Genomic DNA, 27,968 nt, shown 5'->3' with positions numbered 1-27,968 from the left:
TGACAAAATGGAAGGCCCTTCAGGAGACCACTGTCACCAGCCAGGCCATACATCCCTGGGCAAAGACGACAGAGGACTGCCCAGACAGATCCTGGGAGCGTCCTTCCCTCATCCTGCATCCCTCTCCCAGCCAGTCACAGTCCTATATATCTCTGGGGTCAGTCCCCTCTCCAACCCCAGAGAAACCACTATAAGTTCAAGCCACCCTCTTCTTGTACCTGGGTGAGCTCAACAACCCCAAGATGTCCAACTTGCTTCAATCCAGTTCCTGTCATCAGCCCTCTATCTATGATGCTCCAAGAAAGAGATTTCATTCTCATTAAGGCTGTTTTCATGAGAGTGATAACACCAGCTTGCTGTGCAATGCAGAAATCTGCTCAATTCTGCCCCTCCTATGTCATTTGACACACTTTTCTGAGGCCCTACTATGTGCAGGGCACTGTTTAGACGTCTCAGGGCATGAGATGGACAGGGTCTTAGCCTTTCATCCCATGGGCAGACCAATTAGATTCAACTAAACAATTAAGGAGTGTGAATACACCCAGTATTAAGTGCCAAGAAGGAAGCAGACATGCTGCTATGGGAGAGACTAGCAGGGAGCATCAACTTAGAGAGGGAGATTGGAGATGGCCCCTGGTTGGAGAAGACATTCAAGGGGAAACCTGGAGGATGACAAGAATCTGGCAGTGCAAAGAGCAAGGGACAGCATTTCCAGCAGAGCAAACAACAGACACAAAAGTACTGTAGTAAAAAGAAGGGCCATATGTACCCTAATATTCATAGCAGCAATGGCCACAATTGACATACTGTAGAAAGAGCCAAGATGCTCTTCAAGAGACAAATGGATAAAGAAGATATGGTCCATATATACAATGGAATATTATGCCTTCATCAGAAATGATGACTACCCAACTTTTGTATCAACATGGATGGGACTGGAAGAAATTATGCTGAGTGAAATAAGTCAAGCAGAGAAAGCCAATTATCATATGGTTTCACTTTCTTGTGTAGCATAAGGAATAACATGGAGGACATTAGGAAAAGGAAAGGAAAGGAAAAGTGAATTGGGGGAAATTAGAGGGGGAGACGAAACATGAGAGACTGTAGACTCTGAGAAACAAACTGAAAGTTTGAGAAGGGACGGGGTGGGGGATGGGTGAGTCTGGTGGTGGGTATTAAGGAGGGCACGTACAGCATGGAGCACTGCATGTGGTGTATAAACAACAAATCTTGCAACACTGAAAAATAAAATAATTTAAAAAAAAAAGACAAACTCTGGGGTAGGAAAAACAATGGTGTCCTCCAGGAGCTGCCAGCTGGTGGGATGGTGGCCTGAGATGAGGCTGGAGAGCATTCAGAGGGTGGTTGTACTCTAAGATAGGATGCTTTAAAAATTTAGGTAGAGAATATATGAAAGCTCTGGCATCATGCCAACACAGAGTAAGCATTATACATAAAAATGGCATCCAGCACTAGCAAAACTGGAGTACAAATTTGAGGTCATGGTTCTAACTGTGACATTTACTTACTTCATGACCTTAACAAAGTAAACTAAGTCCCTGGGCCTTAGTTTTCTTGTCTGTAAAATAAGGTTTAATAAATTGTACAGTGGTTATGTTTGTGCTTTGGAAATGCTATGCAAATATTGAGAAAATATTTTAGAAGATTTACTGCATGCCAACACCAAGCAGAGTACTGGGTCAGGAACCCTTACTTCCTCCGAATGACTTATAGCTCATTCCAGTTAGAAAGTCTTCCTACACAATGTCCCCAGGCAAGAATAAACATGAGAGTTCTGTGCCTTCACTTGGGTAGGAAAAACAAAGAAATATTCAGGATTGAAGACCTTTTGGCTAGGACATGCAGTCTTTATAGGGGAGTACAAGTCAACAAGGTATGATATATTGCATCAGCATCCAATCCAATGTTATCAGTCCCAGAAACAGGAATGCCTGGCATTCTCTTCCCACCAGAGTAATTCCTTCAAGCTGCCACCTTGGGGACTGACTGCACCCACTCCTCTGCCTTCCTGCAACCTGTTAACAGAACCAGGAAGCCCCTAGGAATAAAAATACTCATTTCCCTTTAAAATGTGGCAACCTAAACTGAACCTAGTCTCTTTAAGAAAGTGCACTACTGGGTATTTACCCCAAAGCTACAGATGTAGTGAAAAGAAGGGCCATATGTACCCCAGTGTTCATAGAAGCAATAGCCACAATCATCAAACTGTGGAAAGAACCAAGATGCCTTTCAACAGACGAATTGATAAAGAAGATATGGTCCATATATACAATGGAATATTATGTCTCCATCAGAAAGGATGAATACCCAACTTTTGTATCAACATGGAGGGGACTGGAGGAGATTATGCAGAGTGAAATAAGTCAAGCAGAAAAAGTCAGTTATATGGTTTCACTTACTTTTGGAATGCCACTTCCTGACAGTGCACGGGAGAAGAATGAGGCACAAACAAGTCAGCTGCAAGAGAAAGGGAGCAGGAGACAACAGTAGAAAAGACTGTTACTCTGAACAATTCTTTAGTCCCATGTGTAGTAGATATAGACAGTAATCAACAAAGGAGCCTAAGAAGGCTACACTGGCAGAGTACTGGGTCAGAAGGAGCTGTAGAAGGCAGAGTACTGGGTCAGGTACCCTCACTTCCTCAGAATGACTTATAGCTCATTCCAGTTAGAAAGTCCTCCTACACAAAGTCCTCAGGCAAGATGCATAAATCATATGTCTTGTAGATAAACAAGAAGGAAGGCAAAATATATCTGGTTAAGTAGTAAAAGTTTATAGTTAAGCAAGCACATTTAAAGGGATCATTTAATTAGGCACCGGAGCTCTCCAGGGAAGGAGAGATTAACAGAAAAATGAAGCAGGCGCTGCTCCGCCCTGAGTGGGTCGGGCATTCCCAGCTGCTCAGCTTTAAGGAAGTATATTGTTGTCTCCCCTACAGACCTGTTGCCCGTGTATGTTTTTCTTAAGGCTATATCTAAACATGCTTGGTAACTAGTATAATTTCTCATGGGTTATACTTTAAATAATACATTGTTCTGAAAAACAGTTGCAGTGGAGCATAAGGAATAACATGGAGGACATTAGGAAAAGGAAAGAAAAAGTGAGTTGGGGGAAATCAAAGGGAGAGATGAACCATGAGAGACTGTGGACTCTGAGAAACAAACTGAGGGTTTTGGAGAGGAGGATGGTGGGAGGTTGGGTGAACCTGGTGGTGGGTATATTAAGGAGGGCACGTATTGAATGAAGCACTAGGTGTGGTGCATTAACAATGAATCTTGCAACAATGAAAACATAAAATTAAATTTTAAAAGGACAGTGAAGTAATGGGTCCAATGTGATCCTGATTTCCTCCTCCATTCATTCATCACGCAGTAAGAATTTACTGGGCATCATCAGAGGCACAGCCTTCAGTCCCAGACTTCAGAAGCCTAAAGACACAGGTTGCTTTGTTGCATCTTCAAAGACTCCTTGGTTGGGGTGTCTGGGTAGCAGATGAGTGCAAAAGATATTGACTGGGTAATAAACGTTGACCACGCCAGCACAAGTAAGACTTGACCTCATACTCGGCAGACAGTTCTGCATTCTGCTTTGCTCACTTTCCTCTAAACTCTACTCACATACTAAAAAATTCTCCATGAGCATCATTCTCAATGACTGCTACATCTAGCCACGTGGTGTGCTCTACACTTGCTCACAAAAACTGCTCTGCCTAGGGAGGCTTGCATTTATAGCAATATGTGGGGTTGATACCTGAAATAGTTCTGCTTCTGGAAACACTGGATCAAATAGAACAAACATGAAATGTCCCCTGCAAAGTTTGGCAGCTACCACGTGTGGGCTGGAAGGTAGTTTTCAGCAAATCCTTCACAGCAAGGTCTCTGGGGCCACTGTGCCTTGGGTGAATGCCGGCTCCACCTCTTACCTGGAGCATGACCCTGGCTGGGATAGCAAAGCTCTTTGTTTCTTGCTTGTGTCTTGAGGACTATGGGATTAATTAATTAGTTAATTAATTATCTATTTATTTATTTCTTTTAAATTCAAGTTATTTAGCACAAAGTGTATATTGTTTTCAGGAGTAGACTTTAGTGGTTTGTCACTTACATCTAACACTCAGTCCTCATCACAACAGGTATCCTCCTTAATGCCCATCACCCATTTATCCCTCTCCACACCCACCTCCCCTCCAACAACCCTCAGCTTATTTTCTGTAGTTTAGAGTTGCTTACGGTTTGCCTCCCTCTCTGTTTTTATTTCATTTTATTTTTCCTTCCTATTCCCTATGTTCATCTGTTTTGTTTTTAAGTTCCACATATGAGTGAAATCTTATGGTATTTATCTTTCACTAACTGACTTATTTTTCTCAACATAATACCCTCAAGTTTCATCCACATCCTTGCAAATGGCAAGACTTCATTCTTTTGGATGGCTAAGTAATATTCCATTATATATATATATATATATATATATATATATATATATATATATTCATCTGTTGATGGATATCTGGGATCTTTCCACATTTTGTCTTTTGTACATTGCTGCTATAAACAGCAGGTTTGTATTTGGGGTACATGAGCTCCTCCACATCACTATTTTGTTTCCTTGGATAAATATCTAATAGTGCAAATGCTGGGTTGTAGGGTGACTGTATTTTTAACTATTTGAGGAACCTCCATATTGTTTTCCAGAGTGCTGCACCAGTTTGTATTCTCACCAAGAGTACAAGAGGGTTCCCCTCTCCCAGCAGCGTCACCAAAACCTGTTGTTGCCTGAGTTGTTTTTTTAGCCACTCTGACTGGTGTGAGATAGTAACTCATTGTGGTTTTGATTTGTGTTTCCCTGAGGATGAGTGATGTTGAGCATCTTTTCATGTGCTATTTGTACGTCCTCTTTGGAGAAATATGTGCTCATGTCTTCTGTCCATTTCTTGACTGGATTTTTTTGCTTTATGGGTGTAGACTTTGGGAAGCTCTTTATAGACTTTGAATAATAGCCCTTTATCTGATAAGACAGTGGCAAATATCTTCTCTCATTCTATCGATGGTCTTTTAGTTTTGTTTATTGTGTTCTTCTCTGTGCAGAGGACTTAACTTGATGAGGTCCAATAGGTAGAATTTTGGTTTTTCTTCCTGTTGCATCTGGAGATGTGTCTAGGAAGAAGTTGATGTGGCTGAGGTCAAAAAGGTTGCTGTCTGTTTTCTCTTCTAGGAAAGTGATGGTTTCTTGTCTTACCTTAAGTGCTTCATCCATTTTGAGTTTTCCTTTTGTGTGTGGTGTAAGAAAGTGGTCCAGTTTCATTCTTCTGCATGTCACTGTCCAGTTTTCCCAACACCATTTGTTGAAGAGACTGTCTTATTCCCACGGATAGTTTTCCCTGCTTTGTCAACCAATTAGCCACAAAGTTGTGGGTCTGTTTCTGGGTTCTCTATTCTGTTCCACTGATCTCTGTGTCTATTTTTGTGCCAGCACCATACTGTCTTGATGATGACAGCTTGAAGTCTGGGATTGTGATGTCTCCTTCTGCTTTTCTTTTTCAACATTACTTTGACTATTGAGGGTCTTTTCTGGTTTCATACAAATTTTGGGATTGTTTGTTCTAGCTCTGGGAAAAAGGCTGGTGGTATTTTGATAGAGATTGCTTTCCATTTCTTTGTGTCTTCTTTAATTTTCTCATAAGTGTTTTATAGTTTTCAGATCTTTTACCCCTTTGTTTACATTGATTCCTAGATATCTTATGGTATTCGATCTAATTGTAAATGGGATTGGTTCCTTGATTTCTCTTTCTGCTGCTTCATTATTGGTGTATAGAAATGCAGCAGACTTCTATACATTGATTTTATATGCTGAGACTTTGCCATATTCATGTACCAGTATTCACAACTTTTTGGTGGACCCTTTTTGGGTTTTGACATAGAGTATAATGTCATCTGCAAAGAGTCAAAGTTTGACTTCTTCTTTGACCATTTAGATGCCTTTTATTTCTTTCTGTTGTCTGATTACCAAGGCTCAGACTTCCAGTACTATGTTGAACAGCAGTGGTGAGAGTAGACCTTAGAGCTGTCATATTTTCCAGTACTATGTTGAACAACAGTGGTGAGAGTAGACCTTAGACCTGTCATGCTTTGACCTTAGAGGAAAAGCTGTTTCCCCATTGTGGATGGTATTACTTGTGTGTCTTTCCCTTATGGTCTTTAGGATGCTGACGTATGTTCCTTCTATCCCTACTTTCTTGAGGGTTTTTATCATGAAAGGATGCTGTCAAATGCTTTTTCTGCACCTGTTGAGAGGATCATATGTGTCTTATCCTTTCCTTTATAAATGGGGTGTAGCACATTGATTGATTTGCAGATTCTGAACCACCCCTACAGTCCAGGAATAAATCCCAGTTGATCGTGTGAATAATTCTTTAATGGACCATTGAATTCAATTTCCTAGTTACTTGTTGAGAACTTTTGTACCTGTGTTTGTCAAGGATATTGGTTTGTAATCCTCCTTTTTAGTGGGGTCTTTGTCTGGCTTTGGAATCAAAATAATCATTGCCTCACAGAATGAGTTTGGATGTTTTCCTTCCACATCTAATTTTTGGAACAGTTCCAAAAGGATAGCTATTAACTCTTCCTTAAATGTTGGTAGAATTCCCTTGGGAAGTTATCTGGCTCTGGGCTCTTGCTCGTTAGATGATTTTTGATTGCTGATTCAATTTCTTCACTAGCTATGAGTCCATTCAAATCTTCTATTTCTTCCTGTTTCAGTTTTGGTAGATTATATGTTTCTAGGAACTTGTCCATTTTTTCCAGATTGCCCAATTTGTTGGCCTATGGTTGCTCATAATCTTCTCTTATACTTGTTTGTATTTCTGTGGTGTTGGTTGTGATAACTCGCTTTTCATTTGTCATTTTATTTTTGGGGGGGTTCTTTCTCTTTTCTTTTGATACACCTGAGTCAGGGATTATCAATTTTGTTGATTCTTTCAGAGAACCAGCTCCTAGTTTCATTGATATACTCTACAGTGGTTTTTAAAATTTTTCTATATCATTTATTTCTGCTCTAATCTTTATTATTTCCCTTGTTCTGCTGGTTCTAGGCTTTATTTGCTGTGCCCCAAACCACGAACTCCATTAGGTTAAGGTTAAGTTGTGTATTTGAGACTCTTCTTGCTTCTCGAGGAAGGCCTGGATTGCTATATACTTCCCACTTTTGACCACCTTTAGTGGTCAGTTTTGGACTGTCGTGTTTTCATGTTCATTTGCTTCCATGTATATATTTTATTTCTTCCTTAATTTCCTGGTGAACCCATTCATTCTTAAGTAGACTGTTCTTAACCTCTGTGTATTTGTGGTCCTTCCAAAGTTTTTTTTTTCTCGTGGTCGACTTCAAGTTTCCTCGTGTTGTGGTCTGAAATTATGCATGGTATGATCTCACTCTTTTTGTACTAGTTGAGGCCTGTTTTGCGACTCAGTATTCCATCTGTTCTGGAGAGTGTCCCATGTGCACTTGAAAAGAATGTGTATTCTGCTGCTTCAGGATGAAAATCTCTGAATAGAACTGTTATGTGCATCTGGTCCAGTGTGTCACTCAAAGCCCTTGTTTCCTTGTTGATTTTCTGCTTAGATGATCTGTCCATTGCTGTGAGTAGGGTATTAAAGTACCCTACTCTTATTGCACTATTATTGATGAGTTTCTTTAAGCTTGTTATTAATTGATTGATATATTTGGCTGCTCCCAAGAGGGGCGTATAAATATTTACAATGGTTAGATCTTCTTGTTGGATAAACCCATTTATTATGATATAGTGCCCTTGTTCATCTCTTATAAACCTCTTCGCTTTAAAATCTAGTTTGTCTGCTGTAGGTATGGCTACCCTGGCTCTTTTTTTTTTTAATGTCCAATAGTATGATAACTGGTTCTCCATTGCTTTCAGTCTCAGGGTTTCTTTCGGTCTGAAGTGAGTCTCTTGCCAGCAGCATATCATTGGGTCTTTTAAAAAGAATTTTATTAACATATAATGTAGTTTTTGCTTCAGGGGTACAAGTCTGTGAATCATCAGTCTTACACAATTCAGAGCACTCACCATAGCACATACCCTCCCCGAAGTCCATAACCCAGCCACCTTATCCCTACCCCCATCCCTCAGCAACCCTCAGTTTGTTTCCTGAGATTAGGAGTCTCTCATGGTTTGTCTCCCTCCCCGGCCCATCATGTTTCTTTTTGTCCCTCCCTTCCTTCCAAGACCCCCTGCCCTTCCTCTCAAATTTCCCATATCAGAGGGGCGCCTGGGTGGCTCAGTGGGTTAAGCTGCTGCCTTCGGCTCAGGTCATAATCTCCGGGTCCTGGGATCGAGTCCCGCATCGGGCTCTCTGCTCAGCAGGGAGCCTGCTTCCCTTCCTGTCTCTCTGCCTGCCTCTCTGCCTACTTGTGATCTCTGTCTGTCAAATAAATAAATAAAATCTTAAAAAAAAAATTTCCCATATCAGAGAGATGATATGATAATTATCTTTCTTTGATTTACATATTTCCCTTAGCATAATACCCTTTGGTTCCATCCAGGTCGTGAATGGCAAGATTTCGGATGCCATTTTTGATGCCTGCAAAGTTTTCTATTATATATATATATATATATATATATATATATATATACACACACACACACACACACACACACACACACACACACACCACTCTTCTTTATCCATTCATCTGTTGATGGACATCTAGGTTCATTTCATCATTTGGCTGTTGTGGACATTGCTGCTATAAACATTTGGGTGCATGTGCCCCTTCGGATCACTACATTTGTATCTTTAGAGTAAATACCTAGTAATGCAATTGCTGGGTCATAGGGTAGCTCTATTGCCAACTTTTTGAGGAACCTCCACACTGTTTTTTCAGAGTAGTTGTACCAGCTTGCATTCCCACCAACAGTATAAGAGGGTTCCGGTTCTCCACAACCTTCCTGGCATCTATTGTTTCCTGAGTTGCAAATTTTAGCCATTCTGACTGGTGTGAGGTGATATCTCACTGTGGTTTTGGTTTTGGTTTGTATTGTGTTTGTGACTGCAAGTGATGTTGAACACTTTTTCATGTGTCTGTTGGCTATTTGGATGCCTTCTTTGCAGAAACGTCTTCTGCCCATTTCTTGATTGCATTCTTTTTTCTTCGGGTGTTGAGTCTGATAAGTTCTTTACAGATTTTGGATACTAGCCCTTTATCTGATATGTCATTTGCAAATATCTCCTCCCATTCTGTCGGTTGTCTTTTGGTTTTGTTGACTGTTACCTTTGCTGTGTAAAAGATTTTGGTCTTGATGAAATCCCCATAGTTCATTTTTGCACTTGCTTCCCTTGCCTTTGGCGCTGTTTCTAGGAGGAATTTGCTGCAGCTGAGCTCGAAGAGGTTTCTGCCTGTGTTCTCCTCATGAATTTTGATGGATTCCTGTCTCACATTGAGGACTCTCATCCATTTTGAGTCTATTTTAGTGTTTGGTGTAAGGAAATGGTCCGGTTCCATTCTTCTGCATGTGGCTGCCCAATTTTCCAAAGACCATTTGTTGAAGGGACTGTCTTTTTTCCATTGAACATTCTTTCCTGCTTTTTTGAAGATGAGTTGACCATAGAGTTGAGGGTCCATTTCTGGGCTCCCTATTCTGCTCCATTGATCTATGTATCTGTTTTTGTACCAGTACCTTACTGTCTTGATGCTTACAACTTTGTAATAGAGCTTGAAGCATGGAATTGTGATGCCACCAACTTTGGCTTTGTTTTTCAACATTCCTCTGGCTATTGAGGGTCTTTTCTGGTTCCACATAAATGTTGGGGTTATTTATCCCATTTCTTTGAAAAAAATTGATGATATTTTGATAGGGTTTGCATTAAATGCATAGAATGCTTTACATAGCATAGACATTTTCACAATATTTGTTCTTCCAATCCATGAGCACAGAAAGTTTTCCCATTCTTTGTGTTTTCCTCAATTTCTTTCATGAGTACTTTATAGTTTTCTGAGTATGGATTCTTTGTCTCTTTGGTTAGATTTGTTCCTAAGTATCATATGGTTTTGGGTGCAATTGTAAATGGAATTGATTCCTTAATTTCTCTTTATTCTGTCTTGCTGTTGGTGTATAGAAATACAACTGATTTCTGTGCATTGATTTTGACACTGACACTGTATTGAATTCCTGTATACATTCTAGCAGTTTCAGAGTGGAGTCTGTTGGGTTTTCAACATAAAGTATCATATCATCTGCAAAGAGCAAGAGTTTGACTTTCTTTTTTGCCAATTCAGATGTCTTTTACATCTTTTTGTTGCCTTATTGGTGAGGCTAGGACTTCTAGTACTATGTTGAATAACAGTGGTGATAATGGGCATCCCTGCCATGTTCCTGACCTTAGCAGAAAAGCTCTCAGTTTTTCTCCATTGAGAATGATATTCACTGTGGGTTTTTCATAGATGGCTTTGATGATATTGAGATATGTACCCTCTGTCCCTACACTGTGAAGAGTTTTGATCAGGAAAGGATGCTGTACTTTGTCAAATGCTTTTTCAGCATCTATTGAGAATATCATACAGTTCTCATTTTTTCTTTTATTAATGTAATGTATCACATTGAGTGATTTGCAGATGTTGAACTAAGCTTGCAACACAGGAATAAATCCCACTTGGTCATGGTGAATAATCCTTTTAATGTACTGTTGGATCCTATTGGCTCCTATTTTGGTGAGAATTTTCTCATCTGTGTTCATCAAGGACATTGGTCTGTAATTCTCCTTTTTGAAGGGGTCTTTGTGGTTTGGGGATCAAGGGAATGCTGGCCTCATAAAAGGAGTTTGGAAGTTCTCCTTCCATTTCTATTTTTTGGAACAGTGTCAGGAGACTAGGTATTAATTCTTCTTTAAATATTTGGTAGAATTCTCCTGGGAAGCTGTCTGGCCCTGGGCTCTTGTTTGTTTGGGAGATTTTTGATGACTGCTACAATCTCCTTACTGGTTATGGGTCTGTTCAGGTTTTCACTTTCTTCCTGGTTCAGTTTTGGTAGTTTATACATCTCTAGGAATGCATCCATTTCTTCCAGATTGTCAGATTTGCTGGTGTATTGTCGCTCATAATATGTTCTTATAATTGTTTGTATTTCCTTGGTGTTAGTTGTGCTCTCTCCTCTTTCATTCACGATTTTATTAATTTGGGTCCTTTCTTTTTTCTTTTTGAGAAGTCTGGCCAGGGGTTTATCTATCTTATTAATTCTTTCAAAGAACAAGCTCCTAGTTTTGCTGATTTGTTCTACTATTCTTTTGGTTCTTATTTCATTGATTTTTTGCTCTGATCTTTATTATTTCTCTTCTCCTGCTGGGTTTAGGCTTCCTTTGCTGTTCTTTCTCCAGCTCCTTTAGGTGTAGGGTTAGGTTGTGTACTTGAGACCTTTCTTGCTTCTTTTTTTTTTTATAAATTTTTAAGACATTTATTTATTTGACAGATAGAGATCACAGGTAGGCAGAGAGGCAGGAGAGGTAGGCAGAGAGAGAGAGAGGAGGAAGCAGGCTCCCCGCAGAGCAGAGAGCCCGATGCCGGGCTCGATCCCAGAGCGCTGAGATCATGACCTGAGCCGAAGGCAGAGGCTTAACCCACTGAGCCACCCAGGTGCCCCCCTTTCTTGCTTCTTGAGAAAGGTTTGTATTGCTCTATACTTTCTTCTCAGGAGCACCTTTGCTGTGTCCCAAAGATTTTGAACAGCAGTGTTTTCATTTCTTTTTTTCTTTTTATTTCCATTCAGTCTTTAGTAGGATGTTCTTTAGCCTCCATGTATTTGGGTTCTTTCCAACGTTCCTTTTGTGGTTGAGTTCTAGTTTCAAAACATTGAGGTCTGAAAATATTCAGGGAATGATTATAATATTTTGGCTACTGGTTGAGGCCTGATTTGTGACCTATAGATAGATGTGATCTATTCTGGAGAACGTTCCATGGGCATTAGAGAAAAAAGTGTATTCTGCTTCTTTGGGATGGAATGTTCTGAATATATCTGGGATGTCCATCTGGTCCAGTGTGTCATTTAAAACCCTTATTTCCTTGTTGATCCGAACTTTTCAGTGAGGGGGGTGTTAAAGTCCCCTACTCTTACTGTATTATTGCCGATGTGTTTCTTTGATATTGTTATTCATTGGTTTATATAATTGGCTGCTCCCACGTTAGGGGCATAGATATCTAAAATTGTTAGATCTTCTTGTTGGCTGGACCATGATGTAGCCTCCTTCCTCATCTATTATTTTAGTCTTTGGCTTAAAATCTAATTTATCTGACATAAGAATTGCCACCCCAGCTTTCTTTTGATGTTCATTAGCGTGGTAAATTGTTTTCCACTCCCTCACTTTAAATCTGGAGGAGTCTTTGGTTCTAAAATGAGTTTCTCGCAGCAGCATATCGATGAGTCTTGTTTTTTTTTATCCATTCTGATACCCTGTGTCTTTTGACTGGGGCATTCACAGCCCTGTACCCCTGAAGCAAATAATCCCCATTATATGTTAACTTAAAAATAAAATAAAAGAAATAAATATTTACATTCAGGGTAGCTATTGAAAGATATGAATTTAGTGCCATTGTACTTCCTGTAAGGAGACTGTTACTGTAAATTGTCTTGTTCCTTTCTGGTCTGTTACCTCTAGGCTCTCTCTCTGCTTAGAGGACCCCTTTTAAAATTTCCTGTAGGTCTCTTTTGGTGTTTGCAAATTCTTTTAGTCTTTGTTTGTCCCAGATGCTTTTTATGTCTCCTGTTTGCAGTGACAGCCTAGCTTGGTATACTATTCTTGGCAGCATATTTTTCTCGTTTAGTGCTCTGAATATATCATGCCAGTCCTTTCTGGCCTGCCAGGTCTCTGTGGATAGTTTTGTTGCCAATTTAATATTTCTACTGTTGTATGTTACAGACTGCTTGTCCTGAGCTCTGTCACTGAGACTTGTAAGTTTTACTATTAGATGAGAGGGTATGGACCTACTTTTATTGATTTTGAGGAGGGATCTCTGTGCTTCCTGGATTTTGATGCTTGTTCCCTTCGCCAAATTGGGGAAATTCTTTGCTGTAATTTGGTCCAATATACCTTCTGCCCCTCTCTCACTTTCTTTTTCTCCTGGGATCCAAATTATTCTGATATCGTTTCATCTCATGGTATCACTTCTCTCTCGAATTCTCCCCTCATGGTCCAGTAGTTGCTTATCTCCCTTTTTCTCAGCATCTTTTTTCTCCATCATTTGTTCTCCTTTATCACTAATTCTCTCTTCTGCCTCATTAATCCTAGCAGTAAGAGCCTCCATTTTTTATCGCACCTCATTAGTAGCTTTTCTTTAATTTCAACTTGGTTAGATTTTAGTTCTTTTATTTCTCCAGAAAGGGATTTTATATCTTCAGAAAGGGATTCTGTAGTATCATTCATGGTTTTTTCAAGCCCAACTAGCTCCTTGATAATCATTATTCTGAACTCTTTGAAAACAAATAACCAAACAAATAAAACCTATAAGCCTGTGTCCAAAGAAAAAGAAAAAAAAAGAAGCCTTATTAACAAAAAAAAAAGATTAAAGGAAACAAAAACAACAACAACAGCAAAACAAACACCATAAGCCTGATTCCAAAGGGGAAAAAAAGACAAAAAGAAAAATTGAAAATAATAGAAAGAACGAAAGCCTGGTCCTATTTCCACCAGAACTGTACTGATTCTTTGGAGCACTCTATGGTCAGCAGACTTGGTACATGCAGGGGGACTGCGTTCATCTTCTGAGGGAGAGATCCACTATGCTGGCTCACAGTCAGAGGAGGTAGCTGAGGGGAGTGATGACCTGCAAGCACCTGGTGCTAGAGCTCGCACCCCAACAAACACACCCACTCCCACACTCCTCCTGATCCACCTGGCACCCTGACTGGGGCTACTGTGAGGGTCTGTGTCTGGGCACCCAGAGCTCTCAGCTCTGCCTGGGAACACTGTTCTAGACAGACTGAGTGATCAAGCTGAGGAGGGCTCAGCTGCAGGAGGAGGGAAACCTGGAGAAGGTCAGGAGCAAGAGGCACTTGGACTTCCTGAATATCCTCCTCTTTGCCCAAGTGAGTGTGGCAGGGTAGGCCTGAGGCTTTGCCTACAAGTGTAGAGGAGGGGGTCAAACTCAGACCCTGCCCTCTCTCCATGTCTTCCCAGATGGAGAACGGGAGCAGCTTTTCTGATAAGGACCTCCGTGCAGAAGTGGACACCTTCATGTTTGAGGGACATGACACCACAGCCAGTGGCATCTCCTGGATCCTCTATGCTTTGGCCACACACCCAGAGCATCAGCAGAAATGCCGGGAGGAGATCCAGAGCCTCCTGGGGGACAGTGCCTCCATTACGTGGTGAGTGTTCATGAGATGGGAGGCCCTGCCCTCCCAAGTAGAGAATTCCCTGGCTTCCAGGGCCTTGCCCACCCTTCAGAATAGCTTTGTTTTAGGGACCACCTGGACCAGATGCCCTACACCACCATGTGCATCAAGGAGGCACTGCGACTCTATCTGCCAGTTCTATGTGTTGGCAGAGAACTCAGCAAGTCCGTCAGCTTCCCTGACGGACGCTCCTTACCCAAAGGTGTGAACTTCCCCACTCTCCCTCAATGAACACTTAGCAGGAATGCATGGGAAGTGAAATCCACATGTTCTGGACAGTTGGTGCATGTCTTTCAGAGTCATTTCTCCCTCAAGAAAATGAATACTTCCTTTGTTGTTCAGATGAGGTATATGGTATGATTCCCACAGAGTTTAATCCTAGAAATAAATACATGATAGCCCTTAAATGTGGCTTTGGGGTTTGCCCTAATATTCCCATTCTTTGACATATGAGTGCCTGAGAGACCATCAGACGGAGCAGGGGGATAGGAGGTCTTTCCTTATAGGGTCTAGGCCAATGAGAAAGATCAGAGAATTCACCTTCATGGCTCAGATGGTCCAGTCTCCAGGGATCCCTCAGGATGATGGCAGAGAGCAGCTGATGACCAGATCTGAGATCCCTGCCATTGCCAGAGGCCACTGTTCATCTCCTCTCTGCTCTGAATCCCAGCCCTGCCACATCCTAGCTGGGTGGTCAGAGGCAAGTTTCTCAGCCTCTGAGAATTAGGTGCCTCATGTGAACGATGGAGGATGGGAACCATCACTGGAGGGTTATTGTGAGGAAGTAGGTGTTCATAGATATTTCCAAGAGGTCATGGATGGTAGTTGATAAATGTGAGTTGTCCCTTGAGTTGCTCCAAAAAGTAAGCCTCCAGTTCCTTTCTGCCTCTCAGCCTGGTCATGGTTAATCTTCTAATCTGTGCACACATGCACACCTGTTGTGCCATGTCTGCCCCATCTTTCCTGCAACAGTATCATTCCATTCACAGTTATGACAAGTGGCTCTCATTGTGGCTGCCAAGCTGTGTGTGGGTGCAGCTGGGCCCCACAAGCATGTATGTCTAGACTTCTCTCTTCTGCTCCACAGGATTCTTAGTGTCGCTCTCCTTTTTTGCCCTTCACCACAACCCAAAAGTGCGGTCAAACCCAGAGGTATGATGACCTTGGGAGGAGGAGGTGGGATGACCTCTCCAGATCAAACCCTCTTCTTGGCCCACCTCCGTGTGTGCTGTCCCTTGGATGATTGGAAGGAAGGTCTTGACCACACCTCTCCTGGCCCTTTTGCTCCCTCTGCAGGTGTTCAACCCTTCCCGGTTTGCAAGGGGTTCCTCTCGACACAGCCATGCTTTCCTGCCCTTCTCAGGAGGATCAAGGTGAGGCACTTGTCCCAGAATGGGAGGAGGCAGGGGCTATTTTGGGGGTACATACTTGATGTTTGTGACTTGCTACATTGATGTGGGTTTCTGTAGATATGCCATGGCATGTTGGAGTGCTGAGAAAGAGGTATGTGTCTCTATGCAAAGAAAGTTGGTAATCATTGAATGCCATGGAGACTTTGACCCATTGCTCTTACCCAATCTCCAGCCACAATTCAGTATCAGTGGGTGTTCCATAGCTCAGGGTATGCTTGTGAGTTCTTCATTTTGTGAGTATGACTTTACAGAATTAGATTTTCTCACATGTAATTTTCAAGTGTTGTCAAAGTCAAAGCCAGGATGGACTCAAAAGTTGTTGCACACAATCTCAAACCAGGCTTTTCTACTCAACTCCCCATTCTGCCTCCACACTGCACCATTGACTACATTGCATGTGTGTCCATACTCAGCTTCCTGCATGCCTCAAATATTTCAGCCATACACAGGAAATGTTTCTACAGTCTCTTTGGGGCTTCATAAAGAACTCGACTTATCTGTGTTGTCATTATTTTCACAAACCAAATGAATTATTGACTCTATGGTACTGGTCATGTACACTTGACAATTTTCCCAGTTGTTCAAACATTACATATGATCTGGGCTCTATATACCTTAATATTACACTTAGAGTCCAGTCATCCAAATGGTCAAATATATAAAAATGAGGACATTAAATTGCTTTTGGGAGCAAATCCAATTTGTTGTATATATACATAACACATGGCATTTGAGCATTACCTGGTGTGTAAAATGTAAAGCACACAAGGTGGCTGTTCATTGGGATGACTATATTCCAGCATGGCTGCTGTGAAATCCTCCAGTGCTTCTGAGAGTGTCCTATAAATAGTAACTGCAGGAAACTTTGTAAGCAGTTCCTAGAAAAATGTTATTTTCCAAATACAGGAATCTGTCAATCCTTCACATACAGAGTGAACCCAATTTCACACAACATCCTTAAGCAAATTGTGCTTCCAGATACTGGCTCCAGGATTTGTTTCTCCCTGGGATTGAGTCCTTCCTCCTAGACATTGGTGCAAGTCATGTGGCTGCCAGTAGAGAGAGGAGAGTGGTAGACAGCTTAGGTCCTAGCTCAGAATTAATGGTTACTCATATTTTATTCCATTCAGGGTGGGTTTTTTTTTTCAGTTCAATAGACACCATTCAGTTTTAAGACTGCCTATTAAGCCTGTCTCTGTGTGCCAAGTCCTCTGTTAAGAGATGGCATACTGCCCTTGACTCCAGAATTTCACAGTCAAGAAATAAATGCCTCCACTCAAAAGTGACATCTTCCTTCCTTCCTTCCTTTCTTCTTTTTCTTTCCTTTCTTTCAGTCACTCATTTCCTAACTGACCCCACTTAGGAAGCACCAAGTTCCTGGCACTGTCCGACTCTGTAAAGTGATGTGTCCTTGAGTTAAGTATTAGGGTGATGTCAAGGTCCCAAAATGAAGAGACACCGTGGGCAGAGGTGTGGGTGAGGCCAGGCTGGCATTGCCCTTAGCCATGAGAATGTAACAGGCAGAGGTGTATAGAGGGCATTCTCTGGGATCTCCTCAGCAGGAGCTGAGCTGGGAAGAGGAGGAGTTGAACAGGTGAAAAGTGAGTGAGCCAACAACCGAGAGAGGACTTTGATGTCAGCTGAGGCATGTGGATATGTTGTACCTGTGATGGAGGGCATGGGAGGCTCTGAGCCTGGCTGGGGCTTCAGGAGAGGAAGTGGAGGCAGCAGACAGAAAAGTCTGGATGAGGATGTAGAGGGATGGCAAGCAGAGACATTTATGCAGTAGAATTGGAAGGCTACAGCAGCTGGTTGACTGAGTGGCTGAGGGGGAGGCAGGAGTCTCAATCTAACCTGGGAGGCAGATGGTGCAGCACGTTGAGCATCACTAAGGCTCTGCTCCTGCAGAATATTCTCTGTGCCATACTGACTTCCTTACCCAACTCTGTCTTGTCCTTCCTCTGAGGATCTGGACACCTGTGTGCCCCAGATGGTTAGGGCCTGAAGGATGGCCCAGCCCACCCCCTATGGTGCCCTGTCCTGCTCTCCCCATTGTGAAACCAGAAATGGCATGTGCAGAGAGTGAACAACTTAATAATTAACTGTTTTACTGATCACTTGACTTGTCCCTGAGGCTCAAGGTGCTGACCTTGTTGTAATGGGATATCAGGCCTACTGAGAGCACGGATAGGAGTAGGAGCTAATCCTGGAAGAGTGTAGGCTTTGTCAAAGGTCAGGGGGAGAGTGTGAAACAAGCAAGGCGGGGTAGGCGTAGAGATGTGCGTGTGTCCTGAGGGAAGGGGACTGGGCTGTGTCCATGCAGGAGGGCCATGAACGTGCTGTTCCTGCCAGGGGGTTTGAGGCCACTTCTCATTTCCTTTTCCCTCCCTAATGCAGGAACTGCATCGGGAAGCAGTTTGCCATGAACGAGATGAAGGTGGCGGTGGCCTTGACACTGCTCCGTTTTGAGCTGGCACCAGATCCTTTCAGGGTCCCTGTTCCCACTCCAAGAATTGTGTTAATGTCCAAGAATGGGATCCACCTGCATCTCAGGAAGCTCCTCTAACCCTTGTGGGGACAAGGATGAGCCCCAAGGGCCTCCTGCCTGCCATCATGTCTTCCTGTCAGTCTCTCCTGTCTGCTGTCTTCTGCCCACTTCCCGCTTTCACTCTGCCCACTGCCAGCCTCCTGCTTTCTTCCCCTTGTACATCAGAAGTCTGACCTTCTCCATCTTACCCTTTCCCAAGATTCCTACCTTTTTACCTGTTACCTTTCTTCTACCCAGCTGTAGCTCTGACTATCCATGTAAGTCATGATCAGCTGCCTGTCCCCCAGGCTGTCTGCCATCTCCCCATTGCTATCTCTTTCTGCCTGCTTGTGTGTTCCTTGCTGCTTAACTGCATTACACAGGCTTGGTTCCTTAAAAGAGCACAAGTTGATGATCTTGTAGCTTAGGAGATCAGAAATAGGAAATGGGTCTCCCTGGCACAATGAAGGTGTTACAGAACCTCTAAGGGAGAATCTCTTCTCTTGCATTTTCTACCTTCTAAAAGTCTGCTCTTAAGATATCCACTGAGGGAATTAGGCCTCCCCATTTATCAAGGAAATATGCTGTTCTTAAATGCAATTGATTACAAATGCTAACAGTACCCATGAAATTTTTAGTGCAAAACAAAACAAAACAAAATTTAGTGCAACATCTAGACTTTTGTTTAATTGAATAACGGGGACTCCAGCCAATCCAAGTTGACACATAAAGTTGGTCATCACAGTCTACCATTTGTCCTCTTATCATTCACACATTCCATTAAACCATACTTAATCTGAAAATTAAGTATAATAAAGTCACATGTCTACCAACTAACCTTCATATGATTGAATGCGTGTTGATCCTTTTCCCCAACCAGGATGCAGTCATTGGAGGGTATTTATCTGCGGGATTTGGAGACTCCAGGCAGGGCTGTGTGCCAGAGACAGAGACACTTGGTCACAGGCTGGGTGAGCTCAGAGTGCAGCAAGTGACCAGGGAGACGAGAGTGATTGAGCATTTTCTCTGAGGGTGCACTGAGAAGTGGGGCCCCGAGCTCTCTCCTCCTCTGGGCCAGACTTTGGGAGTCTGCCATTTTCATTCCCATCCTCCGGAACTCTATGGAGAGTGTTCAGGGAACAAAAACTTCCGAAAGTGAACCCAAGCGGATTCTTAGCCTGGCCCCTGGTAAGGGTGGTGAAATTCTGCCTCAGGCAAAGACACTTGAGAATCACTACAACAGGCCCCTCCCCCAGAAGAGCAAGAAATCCAGCCAAGACCAAGTTCACTTACCAAGGAGAACAGCAGAATTCCAGAGGAGGAGAAAGAAAAGCATGGAATTCATGGTTTTCTCTCCATGATTATTTAGTCTTGCAAAGTTAATAATTTTTTTAATTTTATTTTTTTCTTATGCTAAAATTTTTTTAACTTTTACTCTTTCCTCTTTAATGTTTTTAAACTAGTTTATCTTAACAATACCTTTCATAAAAAATCTTTTTTGAACCTTCATTATTATAGTCATATTTTATCCTTCACACATAGGGTTTTTTCCTCTAAAAAAATCTGGGATACAACCTCTTCCAATAGATCAAAATATACCCTAAATCTAGCACAGGGCATTGTTCTAGTCTCCAGCCTGAGCAAATTTTCTCCACTTTCTTTTTCTTTATTCTCCCAACCAACTTATCTTATCAACTCCTTTTTTTAAAATTTCTTTTCAGCGTAACAGTATTCATTGTTTTTTGTACCACATCCAGTGCTCCATGCAATACGTGCCCTCCCTAATATCACCACCTTGTTCCCCCAACCTCCCACCCTCCGCCCCTTCAAGACCCTCAGGTTTATCAACTCCTTTTTAAGAAATTAAAAAAAAATTTCATCGTTATAGTCATATTCCCCATCCCTTCATCAAGTTTACCCTTATATGTTTTCATTCATTAAAATTTGGGGGTAGTTTCTTCCAAGAGACCAAAATACTCCCCAAATTAAGTGGGTGACCCTGTTCTAGTCACCAGTCTAATATATATTTTTTCTTTTTTATATTTTTTCTTTATTTTTTTCTTCTAAATTTTTTTTTCTTTAACCCACTGAGCCACCCAGGCGCCCCTAAATTTTTTTTTCTTAACTTCTTTTTACCCCCTTTCATCCCCCCACAATTTGGGGTCTCTTCTGATTTGGTTAAAGCACATTTTCCTGGGGTCTATGCCACCCTTTTAGTATTTTATTCTCTCTTTCATATATTCTTATCTGGATAAAATGACAAGGCGGAAAAACTCACCACACACACACACACACATACACACACAAAAAAGAACAAGAGGCAGTACAGAAGGCTAGGGACCTAATCAATACGGACATTGGTAATATGTCAGATCTAGAGTACAGAATGACGATTCTCAAGGTGCTAGCTGGGCTCGAAAAAGGCTTGGAAGATATTAGAGAAGCCCCATCTGGAGAAATAAAAGCCCTTTCTGGAGAAATAAAAGAACTGAAATCTAACCAAGTTGAAATCAAAAAAGCTATTAATGAGGTGCAATAAAAAATGGAGGCTCTTAATGCTAGGATAAATGAGGCAGAAGAGAGAATTAGTGATATAGAAGACCAAATGACAGAGAATAAAGAAGCTGAGCACAAGAGACACAAACAAGTACTGGACCACGAGGAGAGAATTTGAGAGATAAGTGATACCATAATATGAAACAACATTAGAATAATTGGGATTCCAGAAGAATAAGAAAGAGAGAGGGGAGCAGAAGGTATATTGGAGAGAATTATTGTAGAGAATTTCCCTAATGTGGCAAAGAGAACAAGCATCAAAATCCAGGAGGTGCAGAGAATTCCCCTCAAAATCAATAAGAATAGATATAGGAGACAAGATGGCGGGGAAGTAGGAGGAGGCGCCTTTTCAACCTGTACCCTAAAGTGAGCTGATTACCTACCAAAGAACTCTGATCACCCAAGAAATCAGCCTAAGATCAGAATTACACATGTCTGGATCTCTACAGGGGTAGAAGACTCCAGTGGACAGGTAAAGCGGAGTGGGAACTTCAGACTGATATCAGAAGATAAACAAAAGGGGGAGGGAGCCACCAGAGGCGACCGATTGGAAAGTAATACTCCTAATACAAGAGTGCCCTGCATCTGGGGACCAGCGTTAACTTGGAGATTGGTTGAAAGCACTCCAAAAGAGGAAAGGATTGAGGAGGGGGGGAATTGTGGGAATCAGGGCGGCTAGGGACAGGGGCTTAAGTCCCCAGACCCAGGACAGCCTCCCCTGGCACTGAGCCAGAGAGAGTGTGGCGGAGAAACCAGGTCTTGGTCCCTGAGCCGCCAGCGCACCCAAAATTGCGTGGGGTCTGGCTCCTGTGAGGGGCTTGGGAGCCAAGCCAGATGGCAGAACGCCAAGCCCTGCTACCCAGCCTAAGACCCGCGCGCCCCTCACCCTCCCCTGAGAGAGGTGTACAAAGGCCTACCCAGTGCTCTTAGACCCGTGCCATTGTTTCATAGCCTGAGACGAGCGCCCCAAAGTCTCCCCTGAGAGAGGTGCGCGAAGGCCCAGCCTGGTGCTTTCGGACCTGCACCCTGCTCTCAGAGCCTGAGATGCACACGCGACCTGCAGCCTCCCCTGAGAAAGGTGCGTGCAAATCGGGTGCTCTTAGACCCAGAAAGACCAGGCACTCCCAGCCCAGGCCAGTAGGAAAATCTCAGTGTGCGATCACTGCTTGGAACCTCTCTGGCAGTCTGGAGCTGCCCAGACAGCCACCGCTGCCGTGGTTTTGGGTACAAGCAGAAGATCCTGCATCCCCAGGGACCCCGACTCTGAACCTGCTCTGCCAACGGCCAAGGGGGAATTTATATGGGCTCTGCAGCCAGATTGAGGCTTCTCTCTGAGAGGGAGGTCAAGGTGCAGTTTGCTTTCCTCTAAGTCTACAAAAACCATCAAAAGCGGTCAAGACAAGAGAAAAAAAGAAAGTGAACAAACATAAAAACCTCCAGAGAACAAAAGCCTGAAAAAACCGGATTCTGCAGAGCCCACCCCCTTGAGGGGGGAGGGAGGACTTAACTCAGGGAACATCATTGACTGAAAACCCACGTGGCAGACCCCTCCCCCAGAAAACCAACCAGGAAAGAAAAAAAAAAAAAAGACTACAAGAGAACAACCACCACTACTTCATAGGACAACTTTTATTTTTAATTTGTTCCCACTATTCTGGCTCATTTTTTTATATAGATAATTTTTTAACCTATTTACCATCACAGTGGGATGTCCAGTACATCAAATTCCATAATAACCTTCTAACCTGAACTTTTTGATACATACACCTGTGTTTTTCTTTTGCATTTCTATTTTTTAAATTTGTTTTTTTTTAATTTTAGTTTAGTTTAGTCTAGTTTATTCCTTTTTTATTTTTATTTTCTAATATTCATATAGTTAAACTTCAAAGTAATCCCCTTACCCAATCAATACTACCCCTATAGGCAAACCAATTTTTAATCCCCCTTTATCTTAGAAAAGTTGAGTCCTTTAACAAAGATATCAAGATACATCCAGGAAGAATCAAAACAACCTTCCTTGCCCACACTGAGAATTTATAACCACTCTCCCATCTTTTTCTTCCACCAGTGTTTCTGTGTTTTTGTGTTTGTCCTGATAGTATATAAATCTTACACTTGGGGTTCTTTTTGATGAGGTTCTTCCTTTATTTGTCTATTTATATATATATGTATTATATATATTTTTTCCCTCTCTTGTCATATACTTTTATCAGTCTTTTTGTTTGTCTGTTTTTGTTTGTATACTTCATAAATATTACCCTGGGGCCCATTTGGGCTGAACCTTCTCTTTTATCTTCCCTTTCTATCCTGTCTCTCTCTCTCTCTTTTTTTTCTTTTTCTTTTCTTTTTTCTCTCCTTTGGGTGGGGAATCCTGATTGCTCAGAAGCGATCCAGGGTGCACCTTGACTGCACCACGGTCGATATATCCAGCTACATCTATTCACTCATCTCTCACCAAAATGACTAGGAGGAGGAATGCCCAACAGAAGAAAAATGCAGAGGATGGGCCTTCTGCAACAGAGCTAACAGCTATCAACATAGACAATATGTCGGAAAGAGAATTTAGGCTAACAATTATCCAGGCAATAGATAGGTTGGAGAAAGCCATGGATGACTAAATGGAATTGATTAGGGCAGAACTGAAAGTGACCAGAGATGATGTTCACAATGTTAAGGCAGAGCTAAAAGCTACCAGGGCTGAGGTTCACAATGCTCTCAGTGAGTTCCAATCTAATCTAAATTCTCTCAAAGCTAGGGTAACTGAGACAGAAGATAGAATTAGTGATCTGGAGGACAAACAGATAGAGGGAAAGGATCAGGAAGAAGCCTGGAACAAACAGCTTAGAAGCCACGAAAACAGAATCAGGGAAATAAATGATGCCATGAAACGTTCCAATGTCAGAATTATTGGAATCCCTGAAGGTGAGGAGAAAGAAAGAAGTCTAGAAGATATAGTGAAACAAGTTCTTCAAGAAAATTTTCCCAATCTCACGAATGGACCCAGCGTTCATGTACTAGAGGCCAAACAGTCTCCACCCAAGATTATAGGTTCCAAAAAAACATCAAGGCACCTGTTAGTCAAATTGAGGAATCATAATTATAGATATAATCTCTTGAAAGCCACTAGGACAAAGAGGCTCCTTACTTACAGAGGAAAGACCATCAGAATAACTTCAGACCTGTCCACAGAGACCTGGCAAGCCAGAAAGGGCTGACAAGATATATTCAGGGCACTAAATGAGAAGAACATGCAGTCAAGAACACTTCATCCAGCAAAACAGACATTCAAAATGGATGGAGAGATAAAGAGTTTCCAAGACCAGCAAGGCTTAAAAGACTATGCAACCACCAAGCTGACACTGCAGGAAATATTAAGGGGGGTTCTCTAAAAGAGGAAAAATACCAAGAATAGCATTGAACAGAAATATAGAGACAATCTACAGAAAGAAAGACTTCAGAGGTAACAAGATGTCAAAAAAAACGTATCTATCACAAATCACTCTCAATGTGAATGGCCTAAATGCACCCATAAAATGGCACAGGGTTGCAGATTGAATAAAACGACAGGACCCATCCATATGTTGTCTACAAGAGACCCATTTTAAACCTAAAGAACACCCAGACTGAAAGTGAAGGGATGGAGAAGCATCTTTCATGCCAATGGGCCTCAAAAGAAGGCCGGGGTAGCGATTCTCATATCAGATAAATTAGATCTTAAAGTAAGGGACTATCCACCAAGATGATCTAACAATTGTAAATATCTATGCCCCCAATATGGGAGCAGCCAATTACATAAGAAAACTGTTAATCAAGATAAAGAGTCTTATTGATATGAATACATTAATAGTAGGAGAACTTAACACACCTCTCTCAGAAATAGATCATCGAAGCAGAAAATCAATAAAGAAACAAGAGCATTGAATGACACATTGGACCAGATGAACCTCATAGATATATACAGAACATTCCACCCTAAAACAACAGAATACTCATTCTTCTCAAGTGCACATGGAACCTTCTCAAGAATAGATCACATACTGGGTCACAAATCAGTACTCAACCGATACCAAAAGACTGAGATTATTCCCTGCATATTCTCAGATCACAATGCTTTGAAACTGGAGCTCAATCATAAGGAAAAGTTCAGAGGGAACTCAAACACCTGGAAGCTAAAGACCACCTTGCTTAAGAATGCTTGGATTAACCAGGAGATCAAAGAAGAACTGAAACAATTCATGGAAACCAATGAGAATGAAGACACTTCGGTCCAAAACCTATGGGATACAGCAAAGGCGGTCCTAAGGGGAAAATACATAGCCATCCAAGCCTCCCTCTAAAAATTGAAAAATCCAGAACACACCAGCTGTCTCTACACCTTAAAGAACTGGAGAATCAACAACAAATCATACCAACTCCACACATAAGAAGGGAAATAATCGGGGCACCTGGGTGGCTCCGTGGGTTAAAGCCTCTGCCTTCGGCTTGGGTCATGATCCCAGAGTCCTGCAATCGAGCCCTGCATCAGGCTTTCTGCTTGGCGGGGAGCCTGCTTCTCTGTCTCTCTCTGCCTGCCTCTCTGCCTACTTGTGATCTCTGTCTGTCAAATAAATAAATAAAATCTTAAAAAAAAAGAAGGGAAATAATCAAGATTAGAGCTGAGATCAATGAGGTAGAAACCAGAGATACAGTAGAACGTATCAATGAAACTAGAAGCTGGTTTTTTGAAAGAATCAATAAGATCGATAAACCATTGGCCACACTAATCCAAAAGAAAAGAAAGAAAGCTCAAATTAATAAAATTATGAACGAAAAGAGAGAGATCACAACTAACACCAAGGAAGTAGAAACAATCATCAGAAGTTATTATCAACAGTTATATGCCAATAAGCTAAGCAACCTAGATGAAATGGATGCATTCCTGGAAAACTATAAACTCCCAAAATTGAACCAGGAAGAAATTGACAACCTGAATAGACCAATATCTAGTAACGAGATTGAAGCAGTGATCAAAAACCTCCCCAAAAACAAGAGCCCAGGACCTGATGGATTCCCTGGGGAATTCTTCCAAACTTTCAAAGAAGAAATAACACCTATTCTCCTGAAACTGTTTCAAAAAATTGAAGCAGAAGGAAAACTTCCAGATTCTTTCTATGAAGCCAGCATTACTCTGATCCCCAAACCAGGCAAATACCCTATCAAAAAGGAGAATTTCAGACCAATATCACTGATGAATATGGATGCTAAGATTCTCAACAAGATCCTAGCAAACAGGATCCAACAGCACATTAAAAAGATTATCCACCATGACCAGGTGGGATTCATTCCTGGGCTACAAGGATGGTTCAACATTCGCAAATCAATCAGTGTGATAGAACAAATCAATAAGAGAAGAGAGAAGAACAACATGGTCCTCTCAATTGATGCAGAAAAAGCATTTGACAAAATCCAGCATCCGATCCTGATTAAAACGCTTCAAAGTATAGGGATAGAGGGAACATTCCTGAACTTCATAAAATCTATCTATGAAAGACCCACAGCAAATATCATCCTCAATGGGAAAAAGCTTGCAGCCTTCCCGTTGAGATCAGGAACACGACAAGGATGCCCACTCTCACCACTCTTGTTCAACATAGTATTAGAAGTCCTAGCAACAGCAATCAGACAACAAAGAGAAATAAAAGGTATCCAAATTGGCAATGAAGAAGTCAAACTCTCTCTCTTTGCAGATGACATGATTCTTTATATGGAAATCCCAAAAGACTCCACCCCCAAACTACTAGAACTCATACAGCAATTCAGTAACGTGGCAGGATACAAAGTCAATGTACAGAAACCAGTGGCTTTCTTATACACTAACAATGAAAATACAGAAAGGGAAATTAGAGAATCGATTCCATTTACTATAGCACCAAGAACCATAAGATACCTGGGAATAAACCTAACCGAAGAGGTAAAGGATCTGTGCTCAAGGAATTACAGAACACTCATGAAAGAAATGAAGAAGACACAAAAAGATGGAAGACCATTCCATGCTCTTGGATCGAGAGAATAAACATTGTTACAATGTCTATACTGCCTAGAGCAATCTATACTTTTAATGCTATTCTGATCAAAATTCCACCGGTATTTTTCAAAGAGCTGGAGCAAATAATCCAGAAATTTGTATGGAACCAGAAGAGACCCAGAATCGCTAAGGAAATGTTGAAAAACAAAAATAAAACTGGGGGCATCACGTTACCTGATTTCAAGCTTTACTACAAAGCTGTGATCACCAAGACAGCATGGTACTGGCATAAAAACAGACACATAGACCAGTGGAACAGAGTAGCAAGCTCAGATATGGAACCCTCAACTCTATGGTCAAATAATCTTCGACAAAACAGGAAAAAATATACAGTGGAAAAAAGACAGTCTCTTCAATAAATGGTGCTAGGAAAACTGGACAGCTATATGTAGAAGAATGAAACTCGACCATTCTTTTACACCGTACACAAAGATAAACTCAAAATGGATAAAAGACCTCAACGTGAGACAGGAATCCATCAGAATCCTAGAGGAGAATATAGGCAGTAACCACTTCGATATCAGCCACAGCAACTTCTTTCAAGATATGTCTCCAGGGGTTCCTGGGTGGCTAAGTGGGTTAAAGCCTCTGCCTTCGGCTCAGGTCATGGTCCCAGGGTCCTGGGATCGAGCCCTGCATCGGGCTCTCTGCTCAGCGGGGAGCCTGCTTCCTCCTTTCTCTCTGTCTGCCTCTCTGCCTACTTGTGATCTCTGTCTGTCAAATAAATAAATAAAATCTTAAAAAAAATGTCTCCGAAGGCAAAGGAAACAAAAACAAAAATGAACTTTTGGGACTTCATCAAAATCAAAAGCTTCTGCACAGCAAAGGAAACAGTCAAGAAAACAAAGAGGCAACCCATGGAATGGGAGAGGATATTTGCAAATGACAGTATAGACAAAAGGTTGATATCCAGGATCTATAAAGAACTCCTCAAACTCAACACACACAAAACAGATAATCATATCAAAAAATGGAGAGAAGATATGAACAGACACTTCTCCA

General features: G+C 41.8%; 1 pseudogene; it reads left to right on the top strand.

Annotated features, from left to right (window-relative positions):
- The first annotated feature begins 7 nt into the window (after nt 1-7).
- Nucleotides 8-18,789, top strand: LOC125097398 (cytochrome P450 4A11-like; annotated as a pseudogene).
- Nucleotides 18,790-27,968: the final 9,179 nt, after the last annotated feature.

The sequence above is a fragment of the Lutra lutra genome, chromosome 4 (assembly GCF_902655055.1).
Source record: "Lutra lutra chromosome 4, mLutLut1.2, whole genome shotgun sequence".
Taxonomy (NCBI): Eukaryota; Metazoa; Chordata; class Mammalia; order Carnivora; family Mustelidae; genus Lutra; species Lutra lutra.
The sequence above is the reverse complement of the archived record's forward strand: the minus strand, read 5'-3'. Positions and strand labels throughout refer to the sequence as shown.